Raw genomic sequence first — 23,009 nt, 5'->3', positions numbered from 1 at the left:
CTAGGACTTCATTGTGGATACATCGAGGTTTCTTCGTTGTTCCATTCTTTCATCACAGGATCCAAAGATACACACCTGCGACATGAAACTAGCACGAAGCTTGGTGCCCAGTATTCGTGCAAATGTGTGAGAGAGTGTGTGGACGTCTTTCGGTGACCCAGAGACTGGATCTTTGTTGCCAGTACAGCTAGATGTATTGACAGAGAGCTGGCAAAATTTAATTTCATTTATTTATTGATTTTATTTTGGTCATTCCATTCCGTCATGTTTGGCTTGACACGTTAAGTTATGCAGATTTTTCTTCGTATTGTGCCACACTACCATTCTTGTTCAAAGTGAGGCACATACGGCATGAAAATCTAATGTGAGTGAGGGGGTGGGGCTAGGGGGCTCGGGGGGTAAATACAAGATGGCAGGTCTTCTGGCTCCAAAAATGTTCAAATGTGTGTGAATTCCTAGGGGACCAAACTGCTAAGGTCATCGGTCCCTAGACTTACTCACTACTTAAACTAACCTAACCCTTAATCACAGTCGTGAGTACTTCTCACGCAACTACAGTCGTGCGGTCCCGTCGACCGCGTTCACAAGGCGGGAAAGATACGTAAAAATCATCAATCTAGCGCTACTTTGTGAATTTAGTACTACATATTTATTCTTCAGTTATACAGAAATGGTAACATATGCACAAAATATTGTTTCGGTGCTGTGAAAAAGACCTATTCATATTGCACTCTAAATTCTCATTGAAATTTACAGTGATGGACAAATATCGAAATATCTAAGTGTTGTTCGTTACTTGAAACTTGGTTATCGCAGGTTAATGTTGATCAAGTACCATCAGTGTTAAATTTAACGAGTATTCTTGACAGCGAATTAAACAGAAAAAATCTGCACTACTGAAAGTGGCCACATTTCGCACCATCTTACATGCGCTGCGGACACACCTTACAAGAGCATTCCATACAGATTGGGACCTTGCACTTGCGACACAAACAACTTGTCTTTCTCTTCTCTTTTGGTGGGCAAAAGCGACATGTCTTCCTTCCATCCCTAGGTAGTTTGTCCTCCTTTTCCAGCTCTTCATGGAGATGTACTTCAGTTCCTAGAACTCGACCGATAGAAAATCTCAATTCTCGTGGGAGGCGTTTATTCGTTATCCTTTCGCGCAGTGATAGTCCAGCGTTGTGTGCGGCGACTTGAACAATATTTGGCACACTTTTCGTCTACAGTATCAACACCACCCTTTGTGTTATTATAGTGGGCTATTATTACAGGTTTTTTACTTTCCACGTCATCTTCTATTGAGTGATGCATTGTTGATGTAGGAATTACTGCTCTTCCTTTCTTAGGCACGTGCGAAATGAGCGTGATGTGTTTGGTAGATCCATACAGTGTTGTTCCAACTTAACGTCTACGGGGAGGCAAGAAAGATGCCGGAATTTCCTTTCGGTTCTTCCGCATTGTTCCCACTGTGGTCAAACCATTTTTCCGTAGCACGTCTGCAAGTTCGATTGACACTTACCAGTTATCAGCAGTACTGTTTCGGTCAGTATCTGTTATTGGCTTGCACAATCTGAGGACAGCCTGAGTGGGAACGTCGTATTTCTTCTCGTCTGGGGAAAATCCTGCTCCATCAGTACCTTTTCCGCAGTAGAGATAGGTGTTGAAGTCCTGGAGTCGGCGAGGCACTGAAGCTTCAGGTCGTACTTGGCCGGTTTAGATGGAATATACATTTTGAATTTACAGCATGCTCTGAAACCGATTATCATTTCATCAACTGTAGCATTAGCCCCAAGAATATAGGATCGCTGCGAATTTCCGTTGAATTTATGTAGAATTTTTGTTATAGCAGCTGCTGGATCAGAAACCTTATGTAACTCCCTGTCATCAGGGTTGTCAAATCTCAGGCAGTTGAGAATTACAGCAAATCTTGCTGATGACGTAGTGGTACGGAAAATATCACGGCCAGTCCCATCAGTGCAAAAGAGAGAACGTATGTCTTCGTTATTCGATTTGAATACTGCAGTGTATGTAAGAAGGCCGATGAAACTCTTCATTTCAGACACTGCACAAGGTCTGACTTCTGTTCTGTCCGTATTCGTGTATTTTCCACGAATTTTTTCAAGATTCTCATTTGTCCATGTGAGTATTTCGTTCAGCATATCATCACTGAAAATATAGCTCCAACCAGACAGTCGGTGGATCTGTGATTGTCCTCTGAGTTCGTGTCGAAGTATATCATGAACTAGAATTCTGACATGCCTGTTTGGTTCTACTGCCGCGGCCTTCTGGCTCCCCCACACATATTAGAGGACGAATCATGCCAGTCTATCTTCCACTATTATTTTAATTCGCATATACGCATATTTTCTTAAAATGCGATGGACATAGTTCGTTGTGCAAATCAGTGATCGGATGCCCTGTACTGATATGTAAGGCCATTAATTTGCATGGGTGACGGATATATTATTTTAAAATAATTTCTCGTTCCACCTTGGAACCGCTGTGGACGTTCCACCTGCCAGCTTTGAGTGTGGTCAGCGAGCGGAGAAAGCCCACGGACTCCCGGAGGTGCAGCTGGCATACACAATGGCCTCGCCGACCCAGCATTGAACAGACTGGGGCGGGCGATGTTACCGGCAGAAAGACGGCCGCCTAAAAGGCTGGTGCCGTACGAGCGGAATATTTGCGGAACGTCAGCTGCGCGGAAAATGGACGCGCCGCCATAGCAGTCGACACGGGGAGAAACGCCTGCGGCTGCGGCATTTCGCCGCTTGCCGGCCGCATCGCCCATAGCGAGGCGGAAATTCGCGGTGGCAATCGCAGTGCTGTAAGTTACGCAGTTCACACGGGCGGCGCAGCGCTTGTGCGAAGAAGGACCAGCTGACGGCAGGCAGTGCTGGGGGCGGAGTTGCCAGGTTGGTTGGTTGGTTGGTTGGTTGGTTTGGGGGATTAAAGGGACCAGACTGCCATGGTCATCGGTCCCTTTTTTCAAAGACAAAAAACACCCACAGAGAATAAAAACAAGGAACAGAAGAGATCACAGACGATACAGAACAAGAGATACTGAGACAAAGACAAGACAAAACAGACTAAAACCACACAGAGAGTGACGGTGGTTGGCCGACCATAGACATAAAAAAAGAAAGGCCAACCACTTAGAAACACATTAAAAAATCAGTGTAAAACCATAGGCCAAAGGCCAGAATCAACACAAAACAATAAAATAAAACAGAAACACTCAGAGTAAATGATAAAATCCCCCTGCCCGAATAAAACGTAAAACTAAGTCAGCCATAGTGGAGTCGTCTGTTAAAAGGGCAGGGAGCGTAGCAGGCAGCGCAAATGTCTGCCTGACCACAGCTAAAAGGGGGCAGGCCAGCAAAATGTGGGCCACTGTCAAAGCTGCCCCACAGCGACATAGAGGAGGGTCCTCCCGGCGCAGTAAATAACTGTGTGTCAGCCGGGAGTGGCCAATGCGGAGCCGGCAAAGAACTACTGAGTCCCTGCGAGTGGCTCGCAGGGATGACCGCCACACAGCCGTCGTCTCCTTGACAGCACGGAGTTTATTGCGCATTGGCAGTAAGCGCCATTCATCGTCCCATAGCACCAAGATTTTGCGGCGGAAGACTGCCCGCAAATCAGTCTCTGGGAGGCCAACGTCCAGAGATGGCTTACTGGTGGCCTCCTTCGCCAGGCGGTCAACATGTTCGTTACCCGGGATACCGACATGACCGGGGGTCCACACAAAGACCACAGAGCGGCCGCAACAGGCGAGAGTATGCAGAGACTCGTGGATAGCCATCACCAAACGAGAACGAGGGAAACACTGGTCGAGAGCTCGTAAACCGCTCAGGGAATCGCTACAGATAACGAAGGACTCACCTGAGCAGGAGCGGATATACTCTAGGGCACGAAAGATGGCAACCAGCTCAGCAGTGTAAACGCCGCAGCCATCCAGCAAGGAACGTTGTTCGGAAAGGTCCCCTAGAGTGAGCGCATATCCGACACGACCAGCAACCATCGAACCGTCAGTGTAAACAACACCAGAGCCCTGATACGTGGCCAGGATGGAATAAAAGCGGCGGCGGAAGGCCTCTGGAGGGACTGAGTCCTTAGGGCCCTGTGCCAAGTCGAGCCGAAGGCTAGGGCGACGAACACACCATGGGGGTGTATGCAAAGTAGCCCGGAAAGGAGGTGGAACAGTGAAACCCTGGAGCCCAGAGAGAAGCTCTTTGACGCGGACCGCTATTGTACAACCAGACCGGGGCCGACGTTCTGGCATACGGACGACCGACCGCGGGAACAGGAGGCGATAGTTTGGATGCCCGGGCGAGCTTAGAACATGGGCAGCATAAGCGGCCAGCAAACGTTGGCGTCGGAACCGCAGTGGAGGTACACCTGCCTCCACCAGTACGCTGTCCACAGGGCTGGTGCGGAAAGCACCAGTGGCAAGGCGTATCCCGCTGTGGAGAATCGGGTCCAGCACCCGTAACGCAGATGGGGATGCTGAGCCATAAGCCAGGCTCCCATAATCCAGACGGGACTGGATTAACGCCTGGTAGAGCCGCAACAGTGTAGAGCGGTCGGCGCCCCAGCGGGTGTTGCTCAAGCATCTCAGAGCGTTTAGATGCCGCCAACACGTCTGTTTCAGCTGCCGGATATGAGGCAGCCAAGTCAACCGGACATCGAAAACCACCCCCAAAAACCTGTGGGTCTCCACCACAGCAAGGAGTTCGTCGGCAAGATAAAGCCGCGGCTCAGGATGGACTGTTCGGCGCCGGCAGAAATGCATAACGCAGGTCTTGGCTGCCGAAAACTGAAACCCATGCGCTACAGCCCAAGACTGCGCCTTACGGATAGCGCCCTGTAGCTGACGTTCAACAGCTGCAATGCCAGTAGAGCTGTAATAAAGGCAGAAGTCGTCAGCATACAGGGAAGCGGAGACAGAATTTCCCACGGCCGCAGCAAGCCCGTTAATGGCTATTAAAAACAGACAGACACTTAAAACAGAGCCCTGTGGCACACCGTTCTCCTGGACGTGGGAGGAACTATACGAGGCCGCGACTTGCACGCGGAAGGTACGACACGACAGAAAATTGCGGATAAAAATCGGCAGAGGACCCCGAAGACCCCATCCATGAAGCGTAGAAAGAATGTGATGACGCCATGTCGTATCGTACGCCTTCCGCATGTCGAAAAAGACAGCGACCAGGTGCTGACGGCGGGCAAAAGCAGTACGGATGGCCGACTCCAGATTCATCAGATTGTCGGTGGCGGAGCGGCCTTTACGGAACCCACCCTGAGATGGAGCCAGAAGGCCCCGAGACTCCAGTACCCAATGCAAGCGCCGGCTCACCATCCGTTCAAGCAACTTACAAAGAACGTTGGTGAGGCTAATGGGACGGTAGCTGTCCACCTCCAGAGGGTCCTTCCCAGGTTTCAAAACGGGGATGACAATGCCTTCCCGCCATTGCGACGGAAACTCCCCCTCGACCCAAAGACGGTTGTAAAGATCGAGAAGGCGCCGCTGGCAGTCCACTGAAAGGTGTTTCAGCATCTGACAGTGGATGCCATCTGGCCCAGGAGCGGTATCAGGGCAAGCAGCTAGGGCACTGCGAAATTCCCACTCACTGAATGGAGCATTGTAAGATTCCGGGTGGTTGGTGCGAAACGAAAGGCTCCGACGTTCCAGCCGCTCTTTAATGGAGCGGAAGGCCTGGGGGTAATTCGCAGAAGCGGAACTCATAGCAAAATGCTCTGCTAAGCGATTTGCAATGACGTCGGAGTCGGTACAAACGGCTCCATTCAGTGAGAGCGCAGGGACGCTGGCAGGTGGCCGATAGCCGTAGACGCGTCGAATCTTGGCCCAGACCTGCGAGGGAGTGACATGGAGGCCAATGGTGGACACATACCGCTCCCAGCACTCCTTCTTGCCCTGGCGGATAAGGAGGCGGGCCCGCGCACGCAGCCGTTTGAAGGCGATAAGGTGGGCTAAGGAGGGATGTCGCTTGTGACGCTGGAGCGCCCGCCGGCGATCTTTAATCGCTTCAGCGATCTCAGGCGACCACCAAGGCACAGCCTTCCGCCGAGGGGACCCACAGGAATGGGGAATGGCAGATTCGGCGGCAGTAACGATGCCGGTGGTGACCGATTGAACCACCGCATCAATGTCATCGGTAGAGAGAGGCTCAAAAGCGGCAGTGGAGGAGAACAAGTCCCAGTCAGCCTTATTCAGAGCCCATCTGCTAGGGCGCCCAGAACAGTGGCGCTGTGGTAGTGACAAAAAGATCGGAAAGTGGTCACTACCACACAGGTCGTCATGCACACTCCATTGGACAGACGGTAAGAGGCTATGTCTACAGATGGAAAGGTCAATGGCGGAGTAGGTGCCATGCGCCACACTGAAGTGTGTGAAGGCACCATCATTTAACAGCGAGAGATCGAGCTGCGACAATAAATGCTCAACGACGGCGCCTCGACCTGTTGCCACTGACCCACCCCACAGAGGGTTATGGGCGTTGAAGTCGCCCAATAGCAAGAAAGGTGGCGGCAATTGGGTGACCAGTGCAGCCAGGACATGCTGCGAGACATCACCATCCGGTGGAATGTAAAGACTGCAGACGGTAACAGCCTGTGGCGTCCACACGCGTACAGCGACAGCCTCTAAAGGCGTCTGGAGAGGGACAGACTCGCTGTGCAGAGTGGTTGGTTGGTTGGTTGGTGTGGGGGATTAAAGGGACCAGACTGCCATGGTCATCGGTCCCTTTTTCCAAAGACAAAGAACACCCACAGAGAATAAAAACAAGGAACAGAAGAGATCACAGACGACACAGAACAAGAGATACTGAGACAAAGACAAGACAAAACAAACTAAAACCACACAGAGTGTGACGGTGGTTGGCCGACCATAGACATAAAAAGGAAAGGCCAACCACTGAGAAACACATTAAAAAATCAGTGTAAAACCATAGGCCAAAGGCCAGAATCAACACAAATCATTAAAAGAAAACAGAAACACTCAGAGTAAATGATAAAATCCCCCTGCCCGAATAAAACGTAAAACTGAGTCAGCCATAGTGGAGTCGTCTGTTAAAAGGGCAGGGAGCGTAGCAGGCAGCGCAAATGTCTGCCTGACCACAGCTAAAAGGGGGCAGGCCAGCAAAATGTGGGCCACTGTCAAAGCTGCCCCACAGCGACATAGAGGAGGGTCCTCCCGGCGCAGTAGATAACTGTGTGTCAGCCGGGAGTGGCCAATGCGGAGCCGGCAAAGAACTACTGAGTCCCTGCGAGTGGCTCGCAGGGATGACCGCCACACAGCCGTCGTCTCCTTGACAGCACGGAGTTTATTGCGCATTGTCAGTTCCCGCCATTCAGCGTCCCATAGCGCCAAGATTTTGCGGCGGAAGACTGCCCGCAAATCAGTCTCTGGGAGGCCAACGTCCAGAGATGGCTTGCTGGTGGCCTCTTTCGCCAGGCGGTCAACATGTTCGTTACCCGGGATACCGACATGACCGGGGGTCCACACAAAGACCACAGAGCGGCCGCAACAGGCGAGAGTATGCAGAGACTCGTGGATAGCCATCACCAGACGAGAACGAGGGAAACACTGGTCGAGAGCTCGTAAACCGCTCAGGGAATCGCTACAGATAACGAAGGACTCACCTGAGCAGGAGCGGATATACTCTAGGGCACGAAGGATGGCGACCAGTTCAGCAGTGTAAACGCTGCAGCCATCCGGCAAGGAACGTTGTTCGGAATGGTCCCCTAGAGTGAGCGCATATCCGACATGACCAGCAACCATCGAACCGTCAGTGTAAACAACACCAGAGCCCTGATACGTGGCCAGGATGGAATAAAAGCGGCGGCGGAAGGCCTCAGGAGGGACTGAGTCCTTAGGGCCCTGTGCCAAGTCGAGCCGAAGGCTAGGGCGACGAACACACCATGGGGGTGTATGCAAAGTAGCCCGGAAAGGAGGTGGAACAGTGAAACCCTGGAGCCCAGAGAGAAGCTCTTTGACGCGGACCGCTATTGTACAACCAGACCGCGGCCGACGTTCTGGCATACGGACGACCGACCGCGGGAACAGGAGGCGATAGTTTGGATGCCCGGGCGAGCTTAGTACATGGGCAGCATAAGCGGCCAGCAAACGTTGGCGTCGGAACCGCAGTGGAGGTACACCTGCCTCCACTAGTACGCTGTCCACAGGGCTGGTGCGGAAAGCACCAGTGGCAAGGCGTATCCCGCTGTGGAGAATCGGGTCCAGCACCCGTAACGCTGATGGGGATGCTGAGCCATAAGCCAGGCTCCCATAATCCAGACGGGACTGGATTAACGCCTGGTAGAGCCGCAACAGTGTAGAGCGGTCGGCGCCCCAGCGGGTGTTGCTCAAGCATCTCAGAGCGTTTAGATGCCGCCAACACGTCTGTTTAAGCTGCCGGATATGAGGCAGCCAAGTCAACCGGGCATCGAAAACCACCCCCAAAAACCTGTGGGTCTCCACCACAGCAAGGAGTTCGTCGGCAAGATAAAGCCGCGGCTCAGGATGGACTGTTCGGCGCCGGCAGAAATGCATAACGCAGGTCTTGGCTGCCGAAAACTGAAACCCATGCGCTACAGCCCAAGACTGCGCCTTACGGATAGCGCCCTGTAGCTGACGTTCAACAGCTGCAATGCCAGTAGAGCTGTAATAAAGGCAGAAGTCGTCAGCATACAGGGAAGCGGAGACAGAATTTCCCACGGCCGCAGCAAGCCCGTTAATGGCTATTAAAAACAGACAGACACTTAAAACAGAGCCCTGTGGCACACCGTTCTCCTGGACGTGGGAGGAACTATACGAGGCCGCAACTTGCACGCGGAAGGTACGACACGACAGAAAATTGCGGATAAAAATCGGCAGAGGACCCCGAAGACCCCATCCATGAAGCGTAGAAAGAATGTGATGACGCCATGTCGTATCGTACGCCTTCCGCATGTCGAAAAAGACAGCGACCAGGTGCTGACGGCGGGTAAAAGCAGTACGGATGGCCGACTCCAGATTCATCAGATTGTCGGTGGCGGAGCGGCCTTTACGGAACCCACCCTGAGATGGAGCCAGAAGGCCCCGAGACTCCAGTACCCAATGCAAGCGCCGGCTCACCATCCGTTCAAGCAACTTACAAAGAACGTTGGTGAGGCTAATGGGACGGTAGCTGTCCACCTCCAGAGGGTCCTTCCCAGGTTTCAAAACGGGGATGACAATGCCTTCCCGCCATTGCGACGGAAACTCCCCCTCGACCCAAAGACGGTTGTAAAGATCGAGAAGGCGCCGCTGGCAGTCCACTGAAAGGTGTTTCAGCATCTGACAGTGGATGCCATCTGGCCCAGGAGCGGTATCAGGGCAAGCAGCTAGGGCACTGCGAAATTCCCACTCACTGAATGGAGCATTGTAAGATTCCGGGTGGTCGCTGCGAAACGAAAGGCTCCGACGTTCCAGCCGCTCTTTAATGGAGCGGAAGGCCTGGGGGTAATTCGCAGAAGCGGAACTCATAGCAAAATGCTCTGCTAAGCGATTTGCAATGACGTCGGAGTCGGTACAAACGGCTCCATTCAGTGAGAGCGCAGGGACGCTGGCAGGTGGCCGATAGCCGTAGACGCGTCGAATCTTGGCCCAGACCTGCGAGGGAGTGACATGGAGGCCAATGGTGGACACATACCGCTCCCAGCACTCCTTCTTGCCCTGGCGGATAAGGAGGCGGGCCCGCGCACGCAGCCGTTTGAAGGCGATAAGGTGGGCTAAGGAGGGATGTCGCTTGTGACGCTGGAGCGCCCGCCGGCGATCTTTAATCGCTTCAGCGATCTCAGGCGACCACCAAGGCACAGCCTTCCGCCGAGGGGACCCACAGGAATGGGGAATGGCAGATTCGGCGGCAGTAACGATGCCGGTGGTGACCGATTGAACCACCGCATCAATGTCATCGGTAGAGAGAGGCTCAAAAGCGGCAGTGGAGGAGAACAAGTCCCAGTCAGCCTTATTCAGAGCCCATCTGCTAGGGCGCCCAGAACAGTGGCGCTGTGGTAGTGACAAAAAGATCGGAAAGTGGTCACTACCACACAGGTCGTCATGCACACTCCATTGGACAGACGGTAAGAGGCTATGTCTACAGATGGAAAGGTCAATGGCGGAGTAGGTGCCATGCGCCACACTGAAGTGTGTGAAGGCACCATCATTTAACAGCGAGAGATCGAGCTGCGACAATAAATGCTCAACGACGGCGCCTCGACCTGTTGCCACTGACCCACCCCACAGAGGGTTATGGGCGTTGAAGTCGCCCAATAGCAAGAAAGGTGGCGGCAATTGGGTGACCAGTGCAGCCAGGACATGCTGCGAGACATCACCATCCGGTGGAATGTAAAGACTGCAGACGGTAACAGCCTGTGGCGTCCACACGCGTACAGCGACAGCCTCTAAAGGCGTCTGGAGAGGGACAGACTCGCTGTGCAGAGTGTGAAGGACATATATGCAGACGCCACCAGACACCCTTTCATAAGCTGCTCGGTTCTTATAATAACCCCGATAGCCACGGAGGGCGGGGGTTCGCATTGCTGGAAACCAAGTTTCCTGGAGAGCAATGCAGAAGAAAGGGTGAAGGCTGATAAGTTGGCGGAGCTCAGCGAGATGGTGGAAGAAACCGCTGCAGTTCCACTGGAGGATGGTATCGTCCATGGCTGAGAAAGGCGTGACGGGACGGGGAAGGCAGATTACGCCGCTGGGTCACCTGCTGCCTCCGATTGAGCACCCGTGCTAGTGTTATCCATGGCGTCTGAGGGACCGGCGAGTTCTAGGTCCTCAGCGGACGCCAGGATCTCCACCTCGTCCTCAGACGCAGAGCTGTAAGGTGGCGGTGGGGTGGCTGCCACCGCGAATTCCTTGGGCTTAGAGCTCTTCTTCTTTGATTTCTCATGCTGCTCCTTGGGTTTAACTGGCTGGGAGGGCGTCACCGATTCAGTCTCCGGGACTGAGGAGGATCGTGAAGCCCGTCGACCAGCTGATTGCGGGCACTTACGCCACTGGCGGTCGTCAGCCTTCCCACTGGTGGAAACCTGGGAAGGGAGAGACCCGAGGGACCCCTTGCGAGCGTGAGAAGCCGAAGAAGTTGGACACTTCTCCGGCTTAGAAGCAGGGACGGACGTCCCTGATGGGGGGGATGGTGTTGCCCCTGAGGTAGGTGGCGCAGGAGCAACCCGGTGGGTAGAGCCCCCCACTGGCAAGGGGGCAGGAGGAGTCTTACTGGTTATCGAGCTGGCTGGAAGTCGTGAAACTGATGGGGCGAGCACAGGTGTTGTAGCGGCGGCGTAGGATGACGTCATTCGCACGGGATGTAATCGGTCGTATTTCCGCTTGGCCTCAGTATAAGTCAGTCGGTCCAGGGTCTTATATTCCATGATTTTGCGTTCTTTCTGGAAGATTCTGCAGTCTGGCGAGCAAGGTGAATGGTGCTCCCCGCAGTTGACACAGATGGGAGGCGGGGCACATGGAGTATTGGGATGAGACGGGCGTCCGCAATCTCGACATGTGAGGCTGGAAGTGCAGCGGGAAGACATATGGCCAAACTTCCAGCACTTGAAGCACCGCATCGGGGGAGGAATATAGGGCCTGACGTCACATCGGTAGACCATCACCTTGACCTTTTCCGGTAACGTATCACCCTCGAAGGCCAAGATGAAGGCACCGGTAGCTATCTGATTTTCCTTCGGACCCCGATGAACGCGCCGGACGAAATGTACACCTCTGCGCTCTAAGTTGGCGCGCAGCTCGTCATCAGACTGCAAAAGAAGGTCCTTATGGTAAATAACTCCCTGGACCATATTTAAACTCTTATGCGGTGTGATCGTAACAGCAACATCCCCCAACTTGTCACAAGCAAGTAACCGTCGTGACTGGGCAGAGGATGCCGTTTGGATCAGGACCGATCCAGAGCGCATTTTTGACAAGCCCTCCACCTCCCCAAACTTGTCCTCTAAATGCTCGACGAAGAACTGAGGCTTTGTTGAGAGAAAAGACTCCCCATCAGCTCTCGTACAAACTAAGAATCGGGGCGAAGAAGTGCTACTGCCATCCTGAGATTTACGTTCCTCCCACGGCGTGGCCAGAGAGGGGAACGTTTTCGGATTGTACTTTTCAGCATTAAATTGAGCCCGAGAACGCTTAGAGACTGCTGGCGGCTGGCCGCCAGCGAGAGATGATGTACCACGCTTCATTGCGGGTCATCCGCCCTGATGCCACCTACTCCGACCAAGGGCCCTCCCCACGGGCGCCACCCAGCCACAGCAAAGGCCACCTGGCAGGATGGCCATTGCCGGGAGTCCTGATGCCCCAGGGAGATGGGCATCTACTCCTTGGCATACGTGGGGAGTGAACGGCGCAGGCATCAGTAGAGCGATCCCTGTGTTGTCAGGGGGCTACAACCAAGAGGGTACATGGCGACCCCACCACAACGGACTGGCTACCGTGCTGGATCTTAGGTGCAAAAATGGCCAAGGTCGTCGTCACAGTTAAAAGAAACACTGCAGAGTGCAGTGTGGTAATCGCCCAAGAGATCGAAAACGAGCGGGACACCATTGCAACGACGAGAAAGACGGCTATAGGTCTAATTGCACGAAGGATACAGTGCACCATGTAAGGTGCCCTTCCCCAATTGGCTCGCTCTTCGGAATAATTTAGATAGATGGAGGTCAAACCCGAGAGGGGACCATCACATAAGGCCGAAACATGTGGGACTCCTTTTAGTCGCCTCTTACGACAGGCAGGAATACCGCGGGCCTATTCTAACCCCCGAACCCGCAGGGGGGGAGTTGCCAGGTGGCAGCAGGTGGTGCTGATCGGACCGTTCCTTGCGCGCGACTGCGAAGTGACTGCCACAATCTGTCTTCTAGACACAGAGAGAATCGACACAAAGATTCTAATAATGGGGGGGAAGAAGAGGCCATTATTTGGGATATAACGATGCAGGAATACAAAGATCGAAGCATGGCATGAAATCTGCTGTGAATTATGTCATGATTTCGCACATAATTTACGTTCAGTGAGAAAAACTGTTGATAAGTTTTTCATTTCACTTCTCCGTCATTACACTTCATGCTTTTGGATAAAGCATCACAGCATATTTGAAAAACCGTCTGTAAGAATGGGCAAAAATGCTGTCGATTGTTTCGCATCACATGATCGCCTCGGACAATTTCGATATTGGATAGAGTGACACATAGCTAACAACAGAACATTAAACAAACTAGGTTCAGAAGGCACTGCTCACTAACGAATTTCTGGGTAGTTTGAGAAACAGTCAACAGCAGCAGATTAGTTTCTTTTATTAAGTTCCAAGTGCAATTCCGGGTACAACTACCGATAGTAACAAGAGATGATAATCAAATTAATAAATTTGTAAAAATGAAGGAAAGTGCATATGACAGCTCGTATTCCTTTTTCTGTGTAAGAACTTAGATTTTACTGTGCTGGCCAGGGCACTTTAAGAGCCTCACTTACAAAATAATTTTCCTGTACACCAGTATTTCTTATGGTTGACAGACTTCTTCTTTCTTCCAACTTTCTGGCAGACTCAAATCCTTTCACAATAAACGTTTCTTCAATGTCTCTTACGTACATAATTATGCAGAACACAGCATGCTTTCATTATGTCATCAGCAAAATCCAATTTCAAATTCATTGATCGCTGGAACAAGCCCCATTTGTTCGAAAAGACGTCGAAGGGACTTGTACCCACGAGCCCGTGCGAAACGGTAGTTGAAAATTCTTTCCTGGTGCGACAACATTTTACCTCCATATGGTCGTAGTGTGTGTTCTGCGAGCCCAAATGCTTCGTCACCAACAAACGCATTTGGTATTACTAATTCATTGGCATTTGGTAAGTGCGAGGGCTCTGATATTCACAATGTAATTTCGTTCAAGCGTTTCCACAACGTTGATTTTTTTAATTGTGCTGTCCGAATGTTTTGCATACACGCCAAAGTGAACAAAAACGAATCTATAGCCTGAGTTTGCCACTCCTAGAAGAACAATGGAAAAGAAGTCCTAATAGTAAAACAGCGACTTACTCGTCTTCGGCTTCACCAACCACATGTGTTTACCACCGACTTCCCCTATGCAATTTGGGAAATTCTATCGGTTTTGGAATCCTTTTGCAACATTCTTCCACTCCTCTGCAGACACCTCTCATGCAGCCAGACCCAGATCGCACAAAACACTGTTCTCACTACGCCACTGGCTGTCGACTTGCCAATTCTCTACCTACAATCCAGCTCAACTAAGTAACAACAAGTAGCCAAATACAATGAAACCAAAGCTATATATATATATATATATATATATATATATATATATATATATATATATATATATAATTTATGGTCAATGATGATGATGAGGTCCCACACTCCGTGGAGCGTAGGGGACGATGCGGGAGACCCGCACCGCCGTACTAGGCAAGGTCCTAGCGGTGGTTTGCCGTTGCCTTCCTCCGACCGTAATGGGGATGATGATGAAGACGAAACAACACCCAGTCATCTCGAGGCAGGGAAAATCCCTGAAACCGCCGGATATCGAACCCGGGACCCCGTGCGAGGGAAGCGAGAACGCTACCACAAGACCACGAGCTGCTGACAAATTTTGGCCAATATCTAACCACTATTTTATGATGTAAAATATATGAAACTTTTGTTAAATTTCCGTTTCATTTTTCTCTTGTAGGCCACAAAGCTCAACAAAAGTGGCATAACATCAGGGATTATTATCGGAAATGTACGAGGAAAGTGAAAAAAATCTGGTTCAGAAGCAGTAAAAAGATTAAAATACGCGTATGCTGACCAGCTGGAGCCGGCTGTTGAGGCCAAGCGGTTGTAGGCGCTTCAGTCTGGAACCGCGTGACCGCTACGGTCGCAAGTTCGAATCCTGCCTCGGGCATGGATGTGTGTGATGTCCTTAGGTAAGTTAGATTTAAGTAGTTCTAAGTCTAGGGGACTAATGATCCTGGCGAAGATATGGACTGAAAATGGGGAAATCCATTGAGAAAAGCGACTCTGAGAGAGAGCAGATTGTTATTACGACAGAGCCTGTGAACGGGTACCTCGAAAACGACGAAGCTGGTCGAATGTTCACGAGTTAATGTCGTAAGCATCTGCGGAAAGAGGCAGAACGATAGTGAAACCACCACTAGGCGCAAAATAGGTGGACGTCGAGGGTTTCCTCACCGAATGTGGGTTCGGATGGTTTTCTGCTTTGTAAATCAGAACAGATGGTGATCTGTGGCATCTCTGCCGAAAGAGCACAATGCTGGTGCAGCGGCAAGTGTTTTGGCGACCCCTAAGTGTTCACTCGTTGACCCAACGACATCGTCAGTTACGATCCCAGTGAGCAAGAGATCATCGGGATTCGATCATCGATAAATGAAATTTGTCGGCACTTCTGGTAAATTACATTTTTGCTATCCCAGATTGATGGTCGCCTCCATAAACGCCATCATCGAGGGGAAGGGCGGCTCGAAACGTGCAGTGCTCCACGGACGCAGGCTGGCGGAAGCAGCATTATGCTATGGGAGACATTATCCTGCACTTGCATGGGACCTGTGGTAGTAACTGGAGACTCGCTGACAGCTGCGAACTGTGTGCGTTCCTCCTTCATGTCGTCCTCTACTGTGATGTCATCTTTCAGCAGTATAATTGTCCGTGTCTTGGAGCCAGAACCGTGCTACAGTGGTTTGAGCAGCGTTATAGTAAACACACGTTAACGTCTCGGCGTCTCAATTCAACTGAAGTAAATGCTATGGAACACATATGGGTCACTAAGGGCACTATCACCGCATACGCAAATCAGGGCCCGTTATTTACGCGAATTAGATGACCTGAGCTTTGGCATCCAGTGCCACATACCGCGACAAACCTACAAAGAAACTGTCTGATCCCTGTTCGGTCACGGAATACGACAGCATCCGCTATGGATAAAATACACAAAAAAAATTGTTTTGTGTGATTGGAAGAAAGCTACTTTCGGCTAGGTAGTTAGTTTCTCATTAAAACTTTTTCTTTTTGTGTGAAAAAATTAAATCCACAATCCTGGGATTGTTCCTTTATATGGTGTAGAAAAATATCCGCTACCAGCCACAATTAAACGTTATTTATTTGTCACACGACCGGTTTCGGGCTTGCGCCCATCCTCAGGTATTTATACCTTCATGTACATGTTTATACTGTTGGAGATCACTGTATAAATACAAAAAAAAAATTGTTTGCTGGTGACTACAGAGATACAAGTGGGACAATTGTGAGTGGTAAGGCAGCATTTGACGAAAATATATATGTACTTACATAATTTTTTTGTACAAGCGCAGTAGACGACGCGATATTTGGCTCTCCGCATTTCGTTGCGCAGCTAGCCGCCTGGCGTCTCGCTGCAGTACGCCTTGCGTTGTGGAAACGCTTGGCCCGTGTGGCCCCAGGGTGACGTGGCCACGTGGCCCGCGGCTAGCCCTCTGGCGGTAGCAACCGGCGGCCAGCAGACGTCCCCGAGCACCGTTTTCGAGGCAACGCTGCTGCTGTCCAAAGCGGCGAGTTTTGAGAGATGGACAGACGCTGCCTCCTCAGACATTGTGTGCTGGGGCCTTAAGCGGGCGCGACTGCGGCTGCGGCGTCACACGTGGACCCCGTAATCAGCGCAGACCGTTGGCGTCCAACGCCCAAGAGCTTTCCGTGCAGACGTCTCGCAGAGGCTGTGTTGGAAGGTTGACTCATACGTCAGTTCGTGGTTGTGCACGCGGGATGAGCTCTCATTGGCGGCTCCGGTGACGAAATTTTGCGGTGGGAGATTCGCCATTTTTGTTTAATAGCCATCGTTGGCGGAAAAATTGTTGTAGGACCGCGACCTGGCTGGTGACTAGGGTAACGGAGCATAAGCTCTGGCGGAGCCGTGGCGAGGAAGACACAAGAGAGAGAGAGAGAGAGAGAGAGAGAGAGAGAGAGAGAGAGAGAGAGAGACATCCTGGTCGTCGCAGGAGTCGAACGTTATTGACTCTTCTACGTTCTGTCGGAGAGTAATTTATTAAGAGTCATGCCCGTCCGCTCACACGGACGAACTCAGTTTTGAGGTGGAGTCTGGAACCCTCCACCTGGGATGCCACCAGCCTAATCAGCGCAGAGCCACTGGCCACGAATCGTACGCCTAAATTTGCTGTTTGTGGTAATACACGCTGCTCCGGCTAACAGGGAATCCGTCAGTCGAATACTCGCCCCAATGCAGCAGACTTGTCTTCACAGCGAATGCAGTCAGCAGCACTTTCTTTTCATTACCAGTAGTAGTAGAGGTGTTTGTGGGCGCACGACAGCAAGGTCTTCAGCGCCCGTGCAGCATCATAGTGAGACGGGTGTCAAGAAAAAAGAAAACCTCAGAACAGGGACATAAAACGGAACAGAGAACACGGGGAACAATCATCGAAAAAATGGGCTCACCCACACTGAAGTGTGGGATGATGCAGGGCGTCAGCAGTAAAACGTGGACAATACAGGAAGAAAATGGTAGAGAGAGCTAAAACATTGGAGCAGATGGAAGTGGCTGGCTGACCACAAGGAAAAAAGGGAGGAGTCAGCCACTCTGCAACACACTAAAACCTCCAGCCTAAAAGTTTAGGCCAGAGTCCAGACACATCACAAAACTTAAAAACCCTTGCCACACACGTCTCATCGTCAGCTAAAATACAAGGGAGATCCCCAACAACCTGTGCTTCTGCCCTTGCATCACGGTATAAAATACAGTCGATTAAAATGTGCCGGACAGAGATGTGCACACCACAAGTGGCACAAAACGGAGGATCCTCCCGCCGTAATAAATAGCTATGCGTCACAGGACAGTGCCCAATCCGCAGACGTGTGAGGGCCACCTCTTCCCGCCTGAGCAACCGACAGGAGGAACGCCACGGCCGAGTGGTTGACTTTACCGACCGCAGTTTATTGGCCGACACCGCCAGCCATTCGGCCTCCCACAACTCCATGCACTTCCTATGGAGTGCAGCGATGACTGACTGCAAGGGGATAGGACACTGGACCACATCCTGCTCTCTGCAGGCCTCCTTGGCAGCCCGATCAGCCTGTTCATTGCCCCATATGCCGACATGACCAGGCACCCAGCAGAAGGATACCTCTTTACCCCGCTGTTGGAGCAAGTACAGTTGGTCATGTATCAACTGGACCATCTCCTCAGTCGGGTATAGGCTCTGCAGCGATTGTAAGGCACTAAGAGAATCGGAGCAGAGAAGAAATCGATCGCCCCGAACACGATGCATCTGCTCCAGTGCCTTCAGGATCGCGTGGAGCTCCGCTGCGAAAACGGTATATTCAGCAGGGAGGCGAATCCGGGTGACACGATCAGGGAACACCACAGAACAGCCTAGGGAAGTCTCCTGTTTCGAGCCATCAGTATAAACGACAGTGAAACCGTGATGCACGTCTAAAATGTTAAAAAACAGAGATTGGAACGTAAAATCTGGTGTGCCATCTTTCTTAAAACGAGTCAAATCTAAAATAAATTTGGGACGCCGGAGGAGCCAAGGTGGAGATCTGCTCCAACCGCGACGTAAAACACGAAGACCAGCCACAGACATCGCAGCGAGGCAATCCTGTGCGCGAATCCCATAGGGCTGCGTCGCACGTTGCCGGTTATGAAATAACCGTGCCAGAGGAGGCTTAGCAACGGTATGGTATGCAGGTGTGTACGGTGTGGACAAAGTTTTATACGCCTGGCGTACCGTAAGTAGCCGTCGTCGCATATGAAGTGGCGGTTCACCAGCCTCTGCACAGAGGCTTGGTATGGGGCTAGTTCGGAATGCCCCAGTGGCCAACCGCAGCCCTTCATGGTGGACAACGTCCAAAATCTTTAAGTGCGAAGGCCTCGCAGACCCATACACCGTGCACCCATAATCGAGCCGAGATCGCACAAACGCCCTGTAAAACTGGAGCAGACAAGTCCTGTCAGCTCCCCATGTACTGTGGCTAAGACATTTTAAAATGCTTAAAGCCTGAAGCGACCGTCGTTTCAGGTCTTTAAGATGAGGTAACCACGTGAGCCTCGAGTCAAAAATGAGACCCAGAAATCTCACCGTGTCTTTAAAAGAAAGAATAGTGTCCCTCAACCGCAACTCAGGAAAGGGTAAAATCGAACGAGAACGGTTAAAAAGAACACATACAGACTTCTCGGTGGAAAACTTAAATCCACTCTTCAGCGCCCAGTCATCCAAACGCCTAATCGTAAGTTGCAACTGACGAGTTGTCGTTGCAAGGCTTGAAGAAGAGCAGAACAAAGAGAAATCATCCACAAACAAAGAACACTGGACAGGACTTTTCACCATGGACGTAATGCTATTAATAGCGATGGCAAACAGAGTCACACTTAAAACGCTACCCTGAGGGACACCGTTCTCCTGCTCAAAGCGATCAGACAGGACGTCACCAACTCGGTATCTAAAATATCGTGGCGAGAGGAAAGACTGAATAAAAAGAGGAAGACAACCACGAAAACCCCATTCGTGAAGCTGCTCCAGGATGAGACGCCGCCAAGTGGTATCGTAGGCCTTCTCGATGTCGAAAAATACACCTATAAGGTGATGACGGCGTAGGAAAGCTTGTTGGATAGCCGCCTCCAGGAGGGCAAGGTTATCGAAGGTGGAACGAAACCTCCTGAACCCACACTGAAAGCGACTAAGTAGTTGCCGGGATTCTAACATCCAGACAAGGCGGCGGTTGACCATCCGCTCCAAGTTCTTCCCTATGCAACTAGTGAGGGCAATACTACGGTAGCTACTTGGGCTCGAGCGGTCTTTCCCAGGTTTTAAAAAAGGGATTAAAACTGCCTCACGCCACGCGTCAGGAAAGTGACCCGACGCCCAAATGGCATTAAAAAGTGCGAGGAGGATTTCTTTGTTGCGCATTGTGAGGTGCCATAGCATACTGTAATGGATCCTGTCGTGACCAGGGGAAGTGTCACGAGCTCCAGACAATGCAGAATCCAGCTCCCACATAGAAAAAGGGCAGTTGTAAACTTCATGAGAGGTGGGCTGGAAGTTCAGACTACACCTCTCAGCAACCGCTCTATGGCGCTGGAAACCGGGATCCTGACTGGTTGTGGCAGTAACTGTCGCAAAATAGGCTGCCATAGTCTGGGCAATGTCCCGCGGATCTGTGTGGAGAGTGCCGTTATTCAGTACAGCAGCTATGGGGCACCTCCCTCCTCTGCCAGAAATTCTCCTAATGGTCTCCCACACAATGGAACTCTTGGTGGAACGATTAACGGTGTTCAGGAACTTTTGCCACGACCTCTTCTTGCTCTCACGAATAATGCGGCGACAACTCGCCCTCGCCACCCGAAAGGCAGCAAGATTCTCAGCAGTCGGCCGACACTTGAACCGCCGCAGAGCCGCACGCCTGGTCCTGATTGCAGAGCGGCATTCGTCACTCCACCAAGGCACAGGTGGCCTTTTCCGGTGACCTGTGGACTGTGGAATGGATGCCGCAGCGGCATGGAGGACCGTTTTGGTAATATGATCCACCCACACCTCAACATTCGCACAGTGTTCGAATTGGGCCAACTGGCTATAAAGTGTCCAGTCAGCTCCACTGAGCACCCATCGTGGTGGTCTCCTGTCGGGGCCCACGCCATCTGGCAGGTGAATCCAGATTGGGAAATGATCACTGCCGTGCAAGTCAGCGACCACTTCCCAGTGAGCACTAGCGGCAAGAGCTGGAGAGCAAAGCGAGAGATCAATGGCAGAGAACGACCCAGTCGCCGTGCAGAAATGAGTACTCTGTCCTCCATTGAGCAAGTAGGCACAGGATGACAGGAGAAGCCTCTCAATTGCTCTACCCCTGGGGCAGGTAATTGCAGAGCCCCAAAGCACATTGTGGGCATTAAAATCACCACAAATAATGAATGGCTGGGGGAGCTGTGTAAGAAGGTCGGTGAGGGCCGCTTCATCAAGAGCATCATGTGGGGGCAAGTAAAGTGAACATACAGTCAATGGATGACGCACGTGCACGGACACAGCGACGGCCTGTAGAGTCGTCGTAAGTGAGAGAGGCGAGGAATGGTAGTCCGTCCTGACGAAAATACCTACGCCTCCTCTAGCTCTCTCTCCACGCAGGTCGTCCTTTTTGTGGAGTGTATAGCCTCGTATCTCAGGGGAGTATGATGGATGGAAATACGTCTCCTGGAGACAGAGACACAATGGTCGACCCTGAGAAAGTAGACGAAGTTCCTCCACATGCGTCCTGAACCCTTGCAAGTTCCACTGGAGTATGGGAGCCATCTATGTTGGGGGTAGCACCTTCATCCTGTCTCTCCGACGGGGCGGGGAGACCGCAGCAGGTGGAGGGGCAGGCGTGGGACGAGATGATTGCCCCACACATACATCGTACTCCATCAACTCTGGGGAAGAGTCAGATGAAGCCTCGCGTAAAACAACATCCGCATGGTCAGATGGTTTACCACGGGATTTGACCCGCTGTTGCTGCTGCACAGTAGCTTTCTGTGGCTTGGTGGACTTTGGGGGAGCGGATGTGGGAGTGGTAAGTGGCGCACTGGGCTTGGGGACAACCTCAGCTGTTGGAGGCGCGAGGGGCTGGACCAAGTCCGCCACTGTACCTTTGTCTGCCGTTCGAGTAGGGGCTACTGGCTCTGGAACACTGGCTGCGTTGCAAGTGCACTGGCAGCTACAGGTGTTAGTGCCAACACTCACCACCTCAGTCTGCGTTGAGGCATCGACCTTTGGAGTAGGCTTCTGTACCAGGGATGCAAAAGATGTAGCAAATGTGGGAGGTTGCATCGACTTATAAATCTTCTTGGCATCACCATAGGGGATACGCTTGGTTGTTTTGATTTCCTGGACCTTGCGTTCCTCTAAAAATATGCGGCAGTCCCTACTCCAAACAGGGTGGTTCCCAGAGCAATTAATACATTTAGCCGGAGACGAGCAACCAACTCCTTCATGAGCAGCCTGACCACAGTTTCCACAAGTCGCTTCGCCTTTACAGCCTAAGGTGGTATGCCCAAAACGCTGGCATTTGAAACAGCGCATTGGGGCCGGGAAATAAGGCCTCACACTAAGGCGAAGGAAGCCAGCTTTAACATGTTCAGGAAGTGTTGTGCTACTGAAGGTCAGAATAAAGGAGTCGGATTTGACAAGAGTGCCATCAACCCTCTTCATGATGTGTTGGACATCAACGATACCTTCCGGAGCCCACTCACGTTGCAGTTCTTCCTTGGGAATATCAGCTAGATCCCGGCATGTCACAACACCTTTGCTATAGTTCAAGGTGCTGTGCAGTTCGGTGTCTATGGCATACTCTCCAAGGCATTTAGCAGATTGGAGGTTAGTTGCTTGCTGGGAAGTGGAAGTTTCCACTAGCAAGGTCCCATTACGTAAGCGCTTCACCGATTTTAAGGAGCCACAGATTCCCTCCAATCCCTTTTGTATATAGAAGGGCGAAACCTTCTCGAAACTACCCTCCTTCCGTTTCACAATGAGAAACACATTCGGATTACCAGAATGCATTCTGTTACCTAAGACTGGACTTGTTAAAGAAGCGCCGGAGTCAGGGGGACTGACTGCACGGGCCCTCTTAAGAGACTGGGTGTTAGAACCTTCCAGCGGCCCACCCTTTCCGCTGGGAGGAGGAAAAGAGAATTTCGAAGGATCCATCTCGGTCCCACGAGCAGCTAGGGAACTAGAAGTCCACCTAGACAGAGCCCCGCGTGCCTAGGTAAGCCTTATACAACTGAGGTGCGGCAGGTTCCCCAGAGGTTGCCCGCTACCGACTGTTCCACCTCAACAGCCATGCATCTCATCAGCGCGCAGCACACCTTGAGATTGAGGGGTTTTTTATAGAGGTTTATTCCATCCTCGCGATCCGGGCGGTCAAGCCAAGATCCCCATTCCCTGAGACACACAACATTCCACCGCCGCGCCGCACGGTGGTCG

Source organism: Schistocerca americana, chromosome 4 (assembly GCF_021461395.2).
Source record: "Schistocerca americana isolate TAMUIC-IGC-003095 chromosome 4, iqSchAmer2.1, whole genome shotgun sequence".
In the NCBI taxonomy this organism is placed as follows: Eukaryota; Metazoa; Arthropoda; class Insecta; order Orthoptera; family Acrididae; genus Schistocerca; species Schistocerca americana.
Note: the sequence above shows the minus strand (reverse complement) of the source record.